We start from the raw sequence: 19,330 nt of genomic DNA on the forward strand, positions 1-19,330 counted from the left end.
CAACTCCAGACTGAAGAAGCCCTAGTTCTACTACATTACTGATGGCAGGCCGATTAGAGGAAGAGATTATTTCCACAGCACATGTGCAACCACTGCCCCTTCAGGAGAAACTGGCAATTCGTAGGGTACCACTCAGGCCACGACTGCAGTAGGAAGCTCCTCCCCTCGGCCTGGGAGGGGGCGGTCCAGACGCCGACGTGGCCCCGCCCCGTCCCTGGCTCCGCCCCTCAGCGCGGCCCGAGCGTCTTCCTTCCGGGTCGCCCTGGGCCGGGCTCGCCGCGGTCTCGCCGCAGCGCGGGAGCCTGGGAGCCGCCCCCGCGCCCCGGCCTTCCCGCGCCGTCTGGTCGCTGGTGAAGCCCACGGCGCGCGCCTCTCCCGGACCCTACAGGGTACGGCCCTTCCTTTACTTCTCCCTCCTGGGGGTCTCCGTCTTCTTTCGACGCTGGGGCTGGGCCGGGCCCGGGCGGAGCCGCTCTTTGGGTAGCCGGGGCGCCCGACAGAGGTCCCCGCTCCGGCTTTCCGCTCCCCCGCCGCCAGCTTGCGTTTGCTGGGCTTGCTGGGGACCCTGCAGGCATCTAACTTGCCTCCGGCGCCGCTTCTCTGCTCGACTATCTGCTAGGCGTGAGGCGTCGCCCAATGCGGGCGGCGCAGGGTTGTTTACACTGTGGGGTTGGCAGGTAGCGCTGACCCTGCAACCCCGAGTTGGCCACCCCCCGGCCTGTGTACTTGTTGCTCCTGAGCGTGCTGCTTTGATTTCTCTTTGGCACCCGATGGTTTTCGCGTAGTCAGGCCCGTATCTTAATTCAGGACTGCCACGAGATGCCCGGCAGCAGCCCTGTTTCTGTGTTTAGAGCTATCATTAGAATGCAGTGAGATGGTGAACATTCACTTGGCCTCCTTGTCAGCCTGTTTGCAGTGGGAGCGGTTTTGGACTTCCTTGATGGTTTCCCAAATACTCGTTGCCACAAAGCCTCTCATGTAGTCACTAGTTAAAATATACAAGTAATTAGAAAGTCAAGATGCTATAAACCTGTGATCAGGTAGTTGAGGGGGCGTCTGGCTTTATGCCCTGGAGGACTCCCTAAGTGCGGGAATCTTGCTTGCTTTGATGTGTTAGAGGACACAGGCTGCCTTTACTGTTTCTTGGCATGCAATCTTTGGTGTCTTAAGTTAAGAATATAAGTACATTCCCCCCCCCCCCCCTTAAAGCTCACTTCATGCTTGTGTTGTCCTGTATTACATATCGTACCTGTTGGCTGAGTAGAGGGAGATTTTCCTGAGACACCAAGGCTTCTCTAGTACTTTATTAGATACTAAGCTCTTGGGGGAAAGGGACAGTTACATTTCATCTTTCTAGTGGTACTGTGCATCACCCCATAGTAGACACTCTTACTTGTTCATTGAATTGGATCCTTCTTTCCGCACTTCCTGTCAGAGTACCATTTCTTTTCTTCCCTCTTGCTCCCTTTTTACTACTCCCCCCAAATTTGCTTTTTCTGGGCCCTGCATTTCCATACTCTTCCCTTTTATTGTGGACGTAAAAATCAGAGAGGTCAAATCAGTGTAAGATAGTTTTATCCTTTTTTACCAGCACCCATGATCTAGTCCTGGGTACAAGGCATCTTAAAATGTTGCTATTTACCTTTTACTTCTAACCATGGCAAGTAAAGAGAAAACTCCCTTTTATTTCTTTACTGTGTTAGTTTCATTGCCGCATCCTCTTTAACTTTAGCTGTGATGAACGTAATCAGTTTTAACTTCATGGGTCTAACTCTGGTATCCTCTTAAGAATGGTGTTTTGCCACATGAATTGTATATAAATATACTCCTTTATTTTCTTCTAGTACTTTTAATAGTCTTATTCTTCATATTTGGGCTTCCCAGGTGGCTCAGTGGTAAAGTATCTGCCTGCCAACGCAGGAGATGCCAGGGATGCAGGTTTGATCCCTGGAATGGGAGGATCCCTTGGAGAAGGAAATGGCAACCCGCTCCAGTATTCTTGCCTGGAAAATCCCATGGAAAGAGAAGCCTGGTAGGCTAATCCATGAGGTTGCAAAGAGTTGGACATGACTTAGCAACCAAGCATTCTTCATATTTAAGTCTTTACCTCAATTATATTTAATATAAGCAAGGAAATAAAGCACCCCTTTTTCTCTTGTAGTTGTTAGCCATTGTCCCCACCAGCAATTGTAGAATTGCGTTTTCCCCTACTGATAGCACATACTGTTTTTATCTGAGGCCCTAATTCTAGTATATTCTTGAAACTTTTACTGAATTAATGTTTAGCAATCTCTGGCTTCCTGTGCTGATACCATGCTGCTCTTATTACTTTAGTTTTATAATGTGTTTTAATGCCTAGTGCTTCAAACAGTGCCTGGCATATTATAGACATCTCTAAATATTTTTGAAATGAACCCATTTAGAGAGGGTAACTTGACTCCCTTTTTACCCCTTCCTCTCTACCCCACCCCTTCCTTAAAGTGTCTTGCCCTTTGAAATTATTTTTTAGCTTGCCTTTCTCATGGTCAGTTGAATTTTAACCATTGTTAAATAAATCCCTTCTCTTGCTAAGTTAGAACTTGCCCTGTTAGAGTTGCTCCTCAGAATTATACCTAGAAAAGCAGCTTGATTCAAAATCTGGGTGTCTTTTGACTTTGCATTGTGTACTAGTGAGTGTGTCTCTCCTCTTCAGTTAGGACTCAGGATGTTCTGTAGCTGGTTTCAGTAGCTCTAAGGGATAAATTGGGCTTCCCTGATAGCTCAGTTGGTAAAAAGTCCACCTGCAATGCTGGAGATTGATAACTCAGTTGGTAAAGAATCTACCTGCGATGCAGGAGACCCCAGTTCAATTCCTGGGTCAGAAAGAGCCACTGGAGAAGGGATAAGCTACCCACTTCAGTATTTTGGGGCTTCTCTTATGGCTTAGCTGGTAAAGAATGTGCCTGTAATGCGGGAAACATCAGTTCAATCCCTGGGTTGGGAAGATCTGAAGATTCCCTGGAGAAGGGAAAGGCGACCATCTCCAGTGTTTTGGCCTGGAGAATTCCATGGACCATAGAGTCCCAAAGAGTTGGATGTAACCCAGCGACTTTTACTCACTCAAAAGGGTAAATGCCTGTAGACATGATCCCTGGGACTGCCCCATGTCCATTTGTGTTTTATGATTGAACAACTTAAATATAATGAATTTTCAAGTGTTGTTATAATAGATACTTAGAAATGTTATTAGATCATAAAATAAATGCATACATTCTTTTAGAAAAGTAATACAGAAATAGCCAAAGGAGGAAGTAAAAATGTTGTGTGTCCACCTCTCTAGTAACCCCATTCCCCAGAGGTCGTCACTTTTAATCATTTGTTCTCTTTTCCTTCCAGACATTAAAAATACATGTGTGTAAGTCTATATGCGTTTCATAACTAGCAGTATACTATATATAATGTTAAGTAACTTCCAGTTAGTAATAATTGATGAATATCTTTCTATGTCGGTGCATATAACATTATCTTTTAAAAGTCTTTTTGATATTTCATTGTAGGAATAACCTAAAATTTATTTAACCAATCCCCTGGTGATATTTGGGCTATTCTGAATTTCTTTCTGTTAGAAACAAAGCCTCAGGGATTCCTACTGTGTGTATATATTTGCACATTTATTTAGTTCCTTGGTGTGAATGCTTATACACGGTATTGCTGGGTCAAAAGTTATATACCTTTTTTAAAAAATAAAAAGTTACATATGTTTTAAATTATGATAGATCGTTCCATATTTCTCTTCAAAAGGTTGTTGTCAGAGTCAGTCTACACAGTTTCTGAAAATGTTGCCTGCTGTTGCTGTATCATTGCCAGGAATTGTCAAGATTGAATTTTACCCTATTTGTAAGCTCACAGTTTCATGGATGCTGGTAGAAGACAGGAGCCAGCAATAACAGTAGCCAGAGATTATTTAAACTAATAATTATTTAAATTAGATAAGTTTAGATAATTTTATCTAACTTTAGAAAGTTTAGATAATTATTTTAACTTTTTATTTTATATTGGAGTATAGCAGATTAATAATTTTGTTGTAGTTTCAGATGAACAGCAAAGGAACTCAGCCATTCATATACATGTATCCATTCTCCCCTAAACTCCTCTTCCATCCAGGCTGCCACATAACATTGAGAGAATTTCCTGTGCTATACAGTTCTTATTGTTTTTTAGTTGCTAAAGTCTTTGTTGGTTATCCATTTTAAATATAGCACTATGTACATGTCAGTCCCAAACTCCCTAACTCTCCCTTCCCCCAGCAACCATAAATTCATTCTCTAAGTCTGTGAGTCTGTATCTGTTTTGTAAATAAGTTCATTTGTGTGTTTTTTGAGGCTTCCCTGGTGGCTTAGTGGTACAGAATCTGCGTGCAATGTAGGAGATCTGGGTTTGATCCCTGGGTACAGAAGATCCCCTGGAGAAGGGCATGGCAGCCCACTCCAGTATTCTTGCCTGGGAAATCCCGTGGACAGAGGAGCCTGGAGGGCTATGGTCCATGGGGTCCCAGTCCATAGGGTTTCAAAAGAGTCAGACACAACTCAGTGACTAAATGACAACAAATAATTCTTTTTATATTTTGCATATAAAAAATGTCCTGTGATATTTTTCCTTCTCTGACTTCACAATCTCTAGGTCCATCCATGATGCTGCAAATGGCATTATTTCTTTATTTTTAATGGCTGAGTAATATTCCACTGTATATATTTACCACGTCTTTATCCATTCCTCTGTCAATGGACATTTAGGTTCCTTCCATGTCTTGGCTATCGTACACAGTACTGCAGTAAACGTTGAGGTGCGTGTATCCTTTCAGACCATGTTTTTCTCTGGATATATAATTTCCCTGGTGGCTCAGATGGTAAAGAGTCTGCCTGCAGTGCAGGGGATGTGGGTGCTATGCCTGGGTTGGGAAGATGCCTTGGAGAAGGGAATGGCAACCCATTTGAGTATTCTTGCCTGGAGAATCCCATGGACAGAGGAATCTGGTGGGCTTCAGTCCATGGGGTCACAAAGACTTGGACATGACTGAAGCGACCAGCACTTCCACTTCACTTTCATATGCCCAGGAGTGGGATTCTGGGGTGATATACTAGCTTTATTTTTAGATTTTTGAGGAACCTCCATACTGTTCTCCATAGTGGCAGTACCAATTTACTTCCCAACAACAGTGTAGGAGGGTCCCCTTTTCTCCATACCCTCTCCAGCATTTATTGTTTGTGGATTTTTTGATGATGACCATTTTGACTGGTGTGAGGTGATAACTCAATGCAGTTTTGATTTGCATTTCTCTAATAATTAGTGATGCTGAATATTTTTTCATGTGCCTTTAGGCCACCTGTGTGTCTACTTTGGAGAAATGTCTGTTTAGAGCTTTTACCTATTTTTTTATTGGGTTGTCTGTTTGATGATACTAAGCCTCATGAGGCTATCTAAAAGGGTTGTGCAAGCTTCCTGATGAGGACTGGCAGTGAGAAGAACCAGTTCTTGCTCTGGTGGTTAGGGCCTTGCTCAGTTCAGTTCAGTCGCTGAGTCGTGGCCAACTCTTTGCGACCCCATGAATTGTAGCGCGCCAGGCCTCCCTGTCTGTCACCAACTCCCGGAGTTCACTCAGACTCATGTCCATAGAGTCAGTGATGCCATCCAGCCATCTCATCCTCTGTCATCCCCTTCACCTCTGCTCCCAATCCCTCCCAGCATCAGGGTCTTTTCCAGTGAGTCAATTCTTTGCATGAGGTGGCCAAAGTATTGGAGTTTCAGCTTTAGCATCATTCCTTCCAAAGAAATTCCAGGACTGATCTCCTTCAGAATGGACTGGTTGGATCTCCTTGCAGTCCAAGGAACTCTCAAGACTCTTCTCCAACATCACAGTTTAAAAGCATCAATTCTTCGGCGCTCAGCTTTCTTCACAGTCCAACTCTCACATCCATACATGACCACTGGAAAAACCATAGCCTTGACTAGACGGACCTTTGTTGGCAAAGTAATGTCTCTGCTTTTCAACATGCTGTCTAGGTTGGTCATAACTTTTCCTCCAAGGAGTAAGCATCTTTTAATTTCATGGCTGCAGTCACCATCTGCAGTGATTTTGGAGCCCCCCAAAATAAAGTCTGACACTGTTTCCACTGTTTCCCCGTCTATTTCCCATGAAGTGATGGGACCAGATGCCATGATCTTCGTTTTCTGAATGTTGAGCTTTAAGCCAACTTTTCCACTCTCCTCTTTCACTTTCATCAAGTTGCTTTTTAGTTCCTCTTCACTTTCTGCCCTAAGGGTGGTGTCATCTGCATATCTGAGGTTATTGGTATTTCTCCCGGCAATCTTGATTCCAGCTTGTGCTTCTTCCAGCCCAGCGTTTCTCATGATGTACTCTTCGTAGAAGTTAAATAAGCAGGCTGACAATATATAGCCTTGATGTACTCCTTTTCCTATTTGGAACCAGTCTGTTGTTCCATGTCCAGTTCTAACTGTTGCCTCCTGACCTGCATACAGGTTTCTCAAGAGGCAGGTCAGGTGGTCTGGTATTCCCATCTCTTTCAGGATTTTCCACAGTTTCTTGTGATCCACACAGTCAAAGGCTTTGGCATAGTCAATTAAGCAGAAATAGATGTTTTTCTAGAACTCTCTTGCTTTTTCCATGATCTAGCAGATATTGGCAATTTGATCTCTGGTTCGTCTGCCTTTTCTAAAACCAGCTTGAACATCTGGAAGTTCACGGTTCATGTATTGCTGAAGCTTGGCTTGGAGAATTTTGAGCATTACTTTACTAGGGTGTGAGATGAGTGCAATTGTACAGTAGTTTGAGCATTCTTTGGCATTGCTTTTCTTTGGGATTGGAATGAAAACTGACCTTTTCCAGTTCTGTGGCCATTGCTGAGTTTTCCAAATTTGCTGGCATATTGAGTGCAGCACTTTCACAGCATCATCTTCCAGGATTTGAAATAGCTCCACTGGAATTCCATCACCTCCACTAGTTTTGTTCGTAGTGATGCTTTCTAAGGCCCACTTGACTTCACACTCCAGGATGTCTGGCTGTAGGTGAGTGCTCACACCACTGTGATTATCTTGGTCGTGAAGATCTTTTTTTGTACAGTTCTGTGTATTCTTGCCACCTCTTCTTAATACCTTCTGCTTCTGTTAGGTCCAGACCATTTCTGTCCTTTATTGAGCCCATCTTTGCATGAAATGTTCCCTTGGTATCTCTAATTTTCTTGAAGAGATCTCTAGTCTTTCCCATTCTGATTTTTTCCACTATTTCTTTGCATTGATCGCTGAGGAAGGCTTTCTTATCTCCTCTTGCTATTCTTTGGAACACTGCATTCAGATGCTTATATCTTTCCTTTTTTCCTTTGCTTTTTGCGTCTCTTCTTTTCACAGCTATTTGTAAGGCCTCCTCAGACAGCCATTTTGCTTTTTTGCATTTCTTTTCCATGGGAATGGTCTTGATCCCTGTCTCCTGTACAATGTCATGAGCCTCCATCCATAGTTTATCAGGCCCTCTATCTATCAGATCTAGTCCCTTAAATCTATTTCTCAGTTCTACTGTATAATCATAAGGGATTTGATTTAGGTCCTACCTGAATGGTCTAACAGTTTTCCCTACTTTCTTCAATTTAAGTCTGAATTTGGTAATAAGGAGTTCATGATCTGAGCCACAGTCAACTCCTGGTCTTGTTTTGTTGACTGTATAGAGCTTCTCCATCTTTGGCTGCAAAGAATGTAATCAATCTGATTTCGGTGTTGACCGTATGGTGATGTCCATGGGTAGAGTCTTCTCTGGTGTTGTTGGAAGAGGGTGTTTGCTATGACCAGCGCATTTTCTTGGCAGAACTCTCTTTGCCCTGCTTCATTCCGTATTCCAAGGCCAAATTTGCCTGTTACTCCAGGTGTTTCTTGACTTCCTACTTTTGCATTCCAGTCTCCTATAATGAAAAGGACATCTTTTTTGGGTGTTAGTTCTAAAAGGTCTTGTAGGTCTTCATAGAACTGTTCAACTTCAGCTTCTTCAGCGTTACTGATTGGGGCATAGACTTGGATTACTGTGATATTGAATGGTTTGTCTTGGAAACAAACAGAGATCATTCTGTCGTTTTTGAGATTGCATCCACATACTGCATTTCGGGCTCTTTTGTTGATCACGATGGCTACTCCATTTCTTCTAAGGGATTCCTGCCTGCAGTAGTAGATATAATGGTCATCTGGGTTAAATTCACCCATTCCAGTCCATTTTAGTTCACTGATTCCTAGAATGTCGACGTTCACTCTTGGTATCTCCTGTTTGACCACTTCCAATTTGCCTTGATTCATGGACCTGACATTCCAGGTTCCTATGCAATATTGCTCTTTACGGCATCGGACCTTGCTTCTGTCACCAGTCACATCCTCAACTGGGTATTGTTTTTGCTTTGGCTCTATCCCTTCATTCTTTCTGGAGTTATTTCTCCACTGACCTCCAGTAGCATATTGGGCACCTACTGACCTGGGGAGTTCCTCTTTTGGTATCCTATAATTTTGCCTTTTCATACTGTTCATGGGGTTCTCAAGGCAGGAATACTGAAGTGGCTTGCCATTCCCTTCTCCAGTGGACCACATTCTGTCAGACCTCTCCACCATGACTCGCCCCTCTTGGGTGGCCCCACGGGCATGGCTTGGTTTCATTGAGTTAGACAAGGCTGTGGTCCTAGTGTGATTAGATTGACTAGTTTTCTGTGATTATGGTTTCAGTGTGTCTGCCCTCTGATGCCCTCTTGCAACACCTGCCATCTCACTTGGGTTTCTCTTACCTTGGGCGTGGGGTATCTCTTCACGGCTGCCCCAGCAAAGCGCAGCCGCTGCTCCTTACCTTGGACGAGGGGTATCTCCTCACTGCACCCCTCCTGACCTTGAACATGGAATAGCTCCTCTAGGCCCTCCTGCGCCCCTGCAGCCCAGCCACCACTCCTTGGACTGGCGTAGCTCCTCCCGACCGCCACCCCTGACCTCGGACGCGGGGTAGCTCCTCTCGGCCGTTCCTGCGCCGTTGCAGCCTGGCACTCTCGGCCGCTGCCCCTGACCTCGGATGTGGGGTAACTCCTCTTGGCCACCCCCCCTCGGGCATGGGGTCCTCCTGGCTTCTGCCCCTGACCTCGGACTTGGAGTAGCTCCTCTCAGTAAAACTTTAATCTGCTTGTCTGCTGCTGGGTGGGGCTGTGATCCCTCTCTATTAGTTGTTTGGCCTCGGGACCCAGCCCTGGAGCCTACAGACTTTATGGTCCAGCCTATGGTGGCCTCCACGAGAGCTCACACCAGTTGGTACTTCCTAGAACTGCTGCTGCCAGTCCCCTTGTCCTTGAGGTGAACCACTGCCACCCCACACCTCTGCAGAGACCCTCCAACACTATAGGTAGGCTTGGTTCAGTCTCATGTGGGGTCACAGCTCCTTCCCACTGTGTCCTGCTGTGCACAAGATTTTGTGTGTACCCTCCAAGAGTGGAGTCTGTGTTTCCCCCAGTTCCATGGAAGTCCTGCAGTCGAATCCCACTGGCCTTCAAAGTCAGATTCCTTGGGGATTCCTAGTCCCTTTGCTTTACCTGCAGGCTGGGAATCCTGATGTGGGGCTCAGAACCTTCACAATAGTGGGAGAGCTTCTGTGGTTTAATTGTTCTCCAGTTTGTGGGCCACCCACCTGGCAGGTATGGGATTTGATTTTATCCTAATTGTACCCCTTCTGCGGTCTCATTGACTCTTTTTCTTTGTCTTTTAATGTGGGGTATCTTTTTTTTGTCAGTTTCAGCATCTTTCTGTTGCTAGTTGTTCAGCAGTTAGTTGTGGTTCAGTGCTTTCCCAGGAGGAGGTGAGCACATGTCCTTCTACCATTCTTTTCTTCTGTTACTTCCTTTATCCCTGATTTCCACAGGGTGATGTGATGGGGGCCAGGTAGTTCAAGCATATGCAGTAGATTACATTATAGGAGTGAAACCCTGAGTTTAGGGAACCTGACTGTTCATAATAGGCTGCAAGCAAGTCTGCCTAACCTTTACCCTAGAGAGAGACATTATCTTTATTATGCTGGGTAATAAAAAAAAATCTGCCTTCTACTCCAGAGGGAGACTTCTCTTTATCTGCCAACAATGTTCACTGTATAAAGAACCTTTGAAAGGATAGTCTGGAACAGAGATTATCAGTGCCCCTGCTTATGAGATGTGCAGAAATGGGAGAGACCTGTGAAGAATTGTTTTGAAACAATCACTGCTAAAATGATATCATTTTTTTACATTTTATGATTTTATGGATGAAAGGTACTTTTGCTGTTTTAATTTTGCATTTGTTTGCTTATTGATAGAGTTGAATATCTACTTGCCTATTCATATTCTTTGCTTAATTTTCTGTTGATGTTCCTCTTTTTCATGTTAATTTGTAATAGCTCTTTATATGTCATGGCTATCAGTGACTTGGTACACCATTGCTAGTATTTTTTTCATAGTTTATTCTTTACATGCTTTTTCTGGGAGCTTTTGCCATATTGTTTTTGTTGTTCAGTCACTAAGTCGTGCCTGACTCTGCGACCACATGGACTGCAGCACACCAGGCTCTTCTGTCCTTCTCTGCCTTCCAGAGTTTGCTCAAACTCATGTCTATTGAGTTGGTGATGTTATCTAATCATCTAGAAAGTTTTAATATGAATGTTGTCAGTTCTGTATTCTCTTCCTTTATGGCATCCTGAGTTTCTATCCCAAGGTTATTAAAATGCTCTTTGTACATATTCTCTGACTGGATATTTTGTGTTACTTATTTAAATTTTAAAAACTAGTTGCTTGGATAATACAGTTAACCCTTGAATAACATGGGTTTGACTTGCAGGAATCCATGTACATGTGGATTTTTTTTAGTAATAAATGCTCAGTACTAAACAAGTCACTGTTGAATGAACCTAGGGATACAAAATTGTGGATAAGGAGGAACTGTGTATATACATGGCCAGTTGTAAGTTATACATGGGTTTTCAGCTGCATGGAAGGCTGGTGCTCCTAACCCCTGCATTGTTCAAGGATAAACTGTATTTTAAATTTGCTTTTCTAAGTGTTTAGGCATTTTCCCAAAATATTTTTGATAAGCTGTCATTTCCCTGTTTTTTGGCTTGATACATTCCTTGTACCATATCACTATTTACTGTTTTCTCAAAACTGATAAAATCAGTAAGCAGAATATATTAGTCTCTTACCGTGACTATGAATTTGATTGGATTCATCTTTGTAGGTGTTTGTTCTTAGTGGATTTCAATCTTACAAAATATAAAATATTTTTTGCTCTGTTTGATGATTTCTGATATTACTGTTGCCATCTCTGTCAGCTTTGTGTGTATTGGATAGATTTTTATTGCTCATATGTTTCTTTCAGTTACTTACATCATTTTGCTTTACTCTCTTATAAATATCAAGCATCATTTAGTCAGACTTTTATTTTTCCTTCCAACCTTCGCCCTCCCAACCTGAAAGGTTGTGTTTATTATTTATTTTGTATTGTTAAAAAACTTTTTATAAAAGCTAATTATAGGTTCACATGCAATTGAAAGAAAGAATAAAGGAATATCTTATGTATACTTCACCCAGTTTCTTCCTGTGGCAACATCTTGCGTGACTATAACACTATAGTACACCTGGGAAATTGACATTGACCCAATCTACACACTTTACTCAGATTTCCTGTTTTACATACCTTTGTGTGTGTGTTCTCTGACATTTTATGTAGATCTTGCCACCACCACCGTAGTCAAAATGTAGAATCACTCCATTACAAGGATCCCTTGTGCAAAAGGACTTACTTTTTCACAGGAAAATTTAACCTATTCGTATTTACTTTTCTCTTTTTCTGCCATGAAAGTTTGGAAATTCTAAAATGATGTAGAACTGACTTTCTTTTGCTTTTATTCCTCCATTTAATGAGGCAAGACCTTGACTCTTTGCCTTCCCCACGTTCTTGGTTCTATTGATTTGATTTCCTTTTATATCACTTCTATTTTTCCCTAACCATCCTTTTCAACTTTACTACTACTGCATCTAGTGATTTAAATTTAACTATAGGTCACTGGTCACTTGAGTATTGTGCCTTCCTCTTTTAAAATTTATTTAATTCATTTGTTTTTTGACTGGAATACTTTCTTGAGTAATGTTTTTAAGATGAGTTATGGGAGGAATACTTGCATGTCCAGAAATAGTTTCTGGCTTGTTGTTTGTTTTTCTATGTGAATAAAACTTTGAGTCAGTTCTTTTTCCTTTGTAATTTCTAAAATGTTCCATTATCTTTTAGCATTTTTTTGAACTTTCATCAGTTTCAATCTCTTCTTGAATTCACTTCATATAGATGTTGGGTTTCTTGCATCTGTGTTCCTATGTTTTCATTTAAATCTTCAATTTATTTTGACTACAATGATTTTAATTTCTAAAAATTAAAAAAAAATTTAAATTAGCTTATACTTATTTTATGGAGCCTATGCCATGTTAATCCACACTAAAGATAATAGTTATTATTTTAAAACGCTTCTCCTATTTTTTGCATTAACTGTTGTTGGAGACCAGTTGCTCTAATTGCCCAAGTTGCTTTTTGGTCTTTAGGGTGGGTGTCTATGGCCAGGTGAGTTGGCTGGGGCTCTGAGATCAGGCTTTGCCCTGAGCATAATGAATGGGCAGAACATGTCAACTAGTAGATATTTTTCAGGGTGTGCTGGTCAAAAACTGACTAATAAGTTAGGATGCCCATAAATTCTGGGATACCAGACCTCTAACCTGTCTTGGTCCACAGCGAAGACTGAAAATAAAAGCATACAGAACAGTTTCATTGCCATAAGAATTCCTTTGTGTGGCCCCTTTGTAGTCATCAGACTCAATCCTGTCTTCTTCCCTAACTCCCCAGTAAACACTGATCTGCTTTCCTTCCCTATAATTTTACCTTTTCTATAGTATCATATACATGAAATTAAACAATTGTGTAGCCTTTGTGTGTGTCTTCTTTCACTTACAAAATGCATTTTAAGTCATCTTTGCTGTTACCTGAGTCAGTAACTCATTCTTTGTTATTACTGAATAGGATTTCACTGAATAGGTGTACCATTGTTTATCCGTTTGCCTGTTGAAGGACATCTTGGACATCTCCAGATTGGAATGAGAATAAATAAATCTGCTCTAAACATTTGTGTACAGGTTTTTGTTTGAATAACTGAACTGATAGTTTTAATACATTTGAGTAGATATCCTAGGAGTGGAATGCTAGATGGTTTGGTAAGGGTATATAATTTTATAAACTTTCAGACTTAACCAAAGTGGCTGTACCATTTCGTATTCCCACCAGAAGTGTTTGTAGCATCCAGTTTGATATCATCTTAGAATTGATTAATCTGTAACTGTTCTCAGATTTAAGATATTAAACACTATCTGTCTTAGGGTTGATTCTTTTGAAACTGCTCCTGAGTAAAACATTTGCCAGGACACACAAAAGTATGTCATAAAAGAAAAACAAATGATAAATTGGACTTAAAAATTGAAAACTTTTCTAAAGAGTAGCTATTTTCTAAAGATAAATCTATTATCAAGTAGATGAAAAAGCAAGCACAAATAGGGAGAGCCTGGAAGAAGCTATTTGTGAAACATATATCTAGAAAAGATTGTATCTAGAATGTATAAAGAACTCTTATAACTCAATAAGAAAACAAACAAAAAAAGAGTAATAAAAAGACAATTAAAAAATGCATGTGGCAAATAAGGACATGAAAATAAGGACACATCATTACTAGTCAATTGAGAAATGCAAACTAAAACCATAAGGTATCATAACCCACCCACTGGAATGGCTAAAGATTGACAATAATAACTGTTGGTGAAGATTTGGAGCAACTAGAACTCTCATACATTGTTGGTGGGAATGTAAAATGTTACACTCATTTTGTAAACAGTTTGGTTCTAGAAATAACCCAAATGTCTATCAGCAGGTGAATGAATATGTCTGCTTATAGAGATGATTCAGCAATAAAGGAACAAACGACTGATAAACATAACGAGGGATAAATCTCAGTTATGCTGAGCAAAATAAATTAGACACAAAAGTACAGACATATTTCACTTTATGTAACTAGAAGAAAAGGTAGTCTAGTTTATAGTGACAACAAGCAGTATGTTTTTTTTTTTCCTGGCACAGGGAGTAGATGGGTGATTCAGTTCGGTTCAGTTGCTCAGTTGTGTCTGACTCTTTGCGACCCCATGAACCGCAGCATGCCAGGCCTCCTTGCCCATCACCAACTCCTGGAGTCCACCCAAACCCATGTCCATTAAGTCAGTGATGCCATCCAACCATCTTATCCTCTGTCATCCCCTTCTCCTCCTGCCCTCAATCTTTCCCAGCATCAGGGTCTTTTCCAGTGAGTCAGCTCTTCACATCAGGTGGCCAAAGTATTGAAGTTTCAGCTTCAACATCAGTCCTTCCAATGAACACCCAGGACTGATCTCCTTTAGGATGGACTGGTTGGATCTCCTTGCAGTCCAAGGGACTCTCAAGAGTCTTCTCCAACACCATAGTTCAAAAGCATCAATTCTTCTGCACTCAGCTTTCTTTATAGTCCAACTCTCACATCCATACATGACCACTGGAAAAGCCATAGCCTTGACTAGACGGACCTTTGTTGGCAAAGTAATGTCTCTGCTTTTTAATATCCTGTCTAGGTTGGTCATAACTTTCCTTCTAAGGAGTAAGTGTCTTTTAATTTCATGGCTGCAGTCACCATCTGCAGTGATTTTGGAGCCCAGAAAAATAAAGTCAGCCACTGTTTCCACTGTTTTCCCGTCTTATTTGCCATGTGATGGGACCGGATGCCACGATCTTAGTTTTCTGAATGTTGAGCCTTCAGCCAACTTTTTCACTCTCCTCTTTTACTTTCATCAAGAGGCTCTTTAGTTCTTTTTCACTTTCTGCCATAAGCATGTTGTCATTTGCATATCTGAGGTTATTGATATTTCTCCTGGCAATCTTGATTCCAGCTTGTGCTTCCTCCAACCCAGATGGGTGATTGGGAGAAGAGAAATTTTTTATTGGGTTGGTCAAAAAATTGGGGTTTTTCTGTAACATCTTATGGGAAGACGCAAACTAGTTTTTTGGCCAACCAGTGTATCTTGGTCCTGGTGGTGGTTTGCATTGTTAAATGTCTTTGTCAAACCTCATTGAACTGTGCACTTAAAATGGAGTACATGTTTTAGAGTGTAAATTATACTCCAAAGTTAATTTAACAGTATTATGCCATTTTAATTAATTGTTCTTTTAGCCTGATTGGCTAGCAGTGACATACCTATGGTTTTGTACTTGGGTTTTTGTTAGGAAGGCTAACTAAATTCAGTTATTTTTTTATTAGGTAAAATACTTTTTATTTTTCTGTACAAATGTATCACTAGTATTTGGCTAAAATAAATTTACATTTACCTTATGGTTTTAAGAGCTAGAAAGGTTTTTTTTTTTTCCTTTCTTCAGTGCATGCATTAAAATTATGTGCAACCAGATATTCTTAAATTTTAATACTCTAGGTTTTAGTTAAATGTATATCATGTGTTTGTTAAAGGTTTCGGGTTATTCTAATTTACTTCCAACTCAGATGATTTATTCTTACTCATCATAAATAATTAAGAAAAATGTACAACAGAGATAGCATTAGTGGCATTTGTAACTAAGGTACTTTATAGTATCATGCCTGTGTGACTAGAAACTTCCTTATTTGTCACTTGTGAAATAGTATCTTTGGTAGGAAGAGGGTTTCCATGTCTATTGTGTCAGAAAATTACAATTCACTTATCCTACCACTATGTGGTTTTTTTTTTTTTTTAACATTGACTCCTAAATTCCTTTTTCTTGCTACTGAAAGATTGCTTGTGAAATATTTCATAAATTTAGATTTGCTTGTTAAAGTCTAGGAAAGAAAGAAAAGAAATAAAGCATTGTACAGAACTAACCATTGTCAGTTCCTAGTTTAAGGTGGTTCTGAACCTCTTCCTTTGTTTTCTGACAAGTTTATTCCTAGTTTCGCTTGTTAGGCATTTCCTGCTTCATCCTCACCATTTGCGCGTTAACTCAGCAGAAATTCTGAAGATCCCATTGTGTTCCATACTTTCTGTATTTTCAAGGCCTACCTTGATTTCTGGAAGATTTTTGTTTCTCTCTTTGGTTTTCAAGTATTTTCCCTGGCCTTCAGGTTTTTCTTCCTGGTTGCTTTTCTTTTTGCTTTATTTGCCTGGATTTTCAAATAGCCATGAAGCTGGATAGAAGGCTCTCTTTTCTTTGTTCATCCACATGGTTCAGTTAAACTCTACCTGTTTATTCTGTGTTGGGACCTTGTTGATTAAAACCTATAGTCATAGTAAAAATGTTTCAACTGGAGAAGAATTTACATAGAGGAAGAGAGAAGCACTTAATGTCATAATATTCCACCCGCAATAGTCTCCTTACTGACACTGCTGTATGTTTTCAATGTAGTTCATTGTGAATAATGATGGAGGAAGAGGGATGCTTTTGTAAGACTTGACCTTTGCTCCTCCCTAGTGTATCTAACAGCAGAAAAATATTAACCTGTCTTTTTTACCCTTACTCTTATATTACTGCCCTTTTTGGCTTATCTCTTCTCTTTCACTCTGAAGTTATCTCTCTCTCGCTTTTTAAAGAACTTTTTCATCCACAGTGTTTTCCAGTTCTCCGTAATCACCATATGGTCTTAACATAGATTTGGAGTGTTAAAAAAAATCATCATATTTGAGAAAATAGCTTCTTTTACCTCTCCAATCATGTCTTTCATGAATCTTTCTTTAATTTCAATCAGAGTTTCTTTGTGGCCAAGGTCAGGTCTCTTTTATGTATTCAAGGCTGCTTTTGTATTAACAGAAGTTACCACTTTTTTACATTCTCTTTGAATAGTAAAATTTCAATATATATATACTAGTCCTTATTGGATGGCTTCAAGGAAGGTTATATATGTGATTCTTACCTATTGTGTTTCTGTTTTTATTATCCGTTTTTCTCTTTTTCTCTGTATCAAGATATGGAACATTGTTTTTTGCTTCTTTTTTTGGCGGGGGGTCTGCTGCTGCTGCTGCTAAGTCACTTCAGTCGTGTCCAACTCTGTGTGACCCCATAGACGGGAGCCTACCAGGCTCCCCCAGTCCCTGGGATTCTCCAGGCAAGAACACTGGAGTGGGTTGCCATTTCCTTCTCCAATGCATGAAAGTGAAAAGTGAAAGGGAAGTCGCTCAGTTGTGTCTGACCCTTAGCATGCAGCCTACCAGGCTTCTCCTTCCATGGGATTTTCCAGGCAAGAGGACTGGAGTGGGGCGCCACTGCCTTCTCGACATGTGCCTTATCTTGAAGGGTCACTGGTTTATTTTTGTGTCTATTTTAAACTTATTTAATTCTCTTCTGCCATCTACTCTGCTGGTCTCAAAAAAAATGAATAAATGTTTACTGAGCATATATTGGCATGTGCTAAGCCATAAGGATGTAGTTCTCATTAAGAAACATTCTTTTAACTTGAGGACTTTGTAGTCTATTATAGTAGAAAAAAATATCTCAGCATGTAAGAAATGGTGGGCTTCCCAGGTGGCACAGTGGTAAAGAATCCGTTTGTCAGTGCAGGAAATGCAAGAGATACGGGCTCGATCCCTAGGGGTTAGGAAGACCCTCTCCACCCCGCCCCGGGAATAGGAGGTGGCAACCAACTCCTGTATTTTTGTGTGGAAAATTCCATGGACAGAGGAGCCTGGTGGGCTACATACAATCCAGGGGGCCATAAACAGCTGGACGTGACTGAGCACACACATGTAAGAAATGCACACGAAAGATAAGAGCAAGGAAAAAGTGAGTAGTGGATAAGGTCTGAACCTTATAGGTGAGTAAGAGGGTGTCAAACAGAGGAAGAGTAAGGGAATTTCAGAGCCACATAGCCTCAGTGGGAGACCTGGAGATGCTGAGGTATGAAAGTACAGGTGCAGCTGAGCTGTGGTAGGTGTTCCGGTAGGTCTGTAGGAAGGGTGGGTGTATGAAGTGGAAGACACAGGGAGAAGACTAGTCCAAGCTAAGTGGGAAGTTATTAAAAAGACAGCCTTCCTTTAATGGAACCTCTAAATATTTTAAAAGAATGAGGAGAGAGGAGTCTGAGGGAGGACACAGAAGTTACCAGAAAGGCAGGAGGAGATAGGAGAGCATGTGATGGCGTGGAAGCCTACAGAGGGCAGGCCAGGGGAAGAGGACTGGTTGGGAGTGTCAGCTGTTATACCAAGTTCAGATATAACCCCTTTCTTTTCTTGACTGATATTTCCCTCCATTCCGCTGTGTCTGGATTTCTAGACTCAACCTGAAAAGTCCTTTCCTCAAAGGAGTGTCTCTTGATCAGTTTCAGCAGGATTCAGAAATGACAGCATTTAAAGTTCAGCTTTTTTTCTGGATTTGTTACCACATTCCGCCCTCTATGACATTTCGGTAACATCCTGCAAGGCTGCCGAAACTCTCAGTTTTTTTTTCTGTCACTTCACTGACATGTCTCTGTGGGCTATTTTGCAAGTACGTATTGTTATGACTTGCCTTCAGTGTAGGACTGTGCTTTTTTGCCTAGCCTTTTTATCTTTTCCCATATCTTTTCACTTTAAAGTAAGTTGAGAATCCGCTGTGGAGTTTTAAACTTGTTCTCCATGTTCTTCCACTATACCATGAACCTAAGCTTTCACGTTCGTCACAGTTACCTCCTTTTGTTGATTTCATGAAAAGCCCCTCTTCCTTCCTCCTGGTTCCTCTGCCCTCTTCTCTGCAGTTCCTGCCATCCTGTTTCTCTCCGCCTCATCGACTCCCCATCTCACTTCAAATCTCAGTAGTAAACATATGTTCTCTCTTGTCTATACCTCTTAATTCCTCTTTTCCACTGTTATTGCTTTCTCTGTAATTGTATTATTTAACTTTGTTAAACATTTTATAATATGAAAGATGAGGTTGAAAATAAAGTTGTATTATAATAAAATGATGTCGCATAAAGCAAGTTGTTTCCCAAGGAGTATGAAAGTCCCCTGATGCAGGTTAAAATGGCTGCTGTTTTGTCTTCCTTGATTGTGCTAGTATAAGCGTTCAGTGTGTTGTAGGGAATTTCTTACTTTGTAATCATTGTTGACAAGTTATTGGATTAAATGAATAAAGATCATTGTATTTCTAATTCAGACATTTTTGTTAAATGGAAAATAGTGTTTTTATATGTTGTGTTTAATAGTAATGTAGTTTTTTGAATGAACTGGCAAAGAAAATGTCTCCCCAAAGGTGTATATTA

General features: G+C 41.0%; 1 protein-coding gene across 2 annotated transcripts in view; it reads left to right on the plus strand.

Moving 5' to 3' along the window:
* Positions 1–224: 224 nt before the first annotated feature.
* The window catches only part of FBXL4 (F-box and leucine rich repeat protein 4), a 78,952-nt gene continuing 59,846 nt past the window's right edge, over positions 225–19,330 (plus strand). Inside the window, exon 1 of one of the 2 annotated variants that reach the window (XM_040239142.1) lies at positions 225–389. The gene's annotated coding sequence lies outside the window, so the exon portion shown is untranslated. The remainder of the gene's footprint in view (positions 390–19,330) is intronic. The other variant, XM_040239141.1, reaches the window with a different exon arrangement.

Source organism: Oryx dammah, unplaced genomic scaffold (genome assembly GCF_014754425.2).
Source record: "Oryx dammah isolate SB20612 unplaced genomic scaffold, SCBI_Odam_1.1 HiC_scaffold_4, whole genome shotgun sequence".
In the NCBI taxonomy this organism is placed as follows: Eukaryota; Metazoa; Chordata; class Mammalia; order Artiodactyla; family Bovidae; genus Oryx; species Oryx dammah.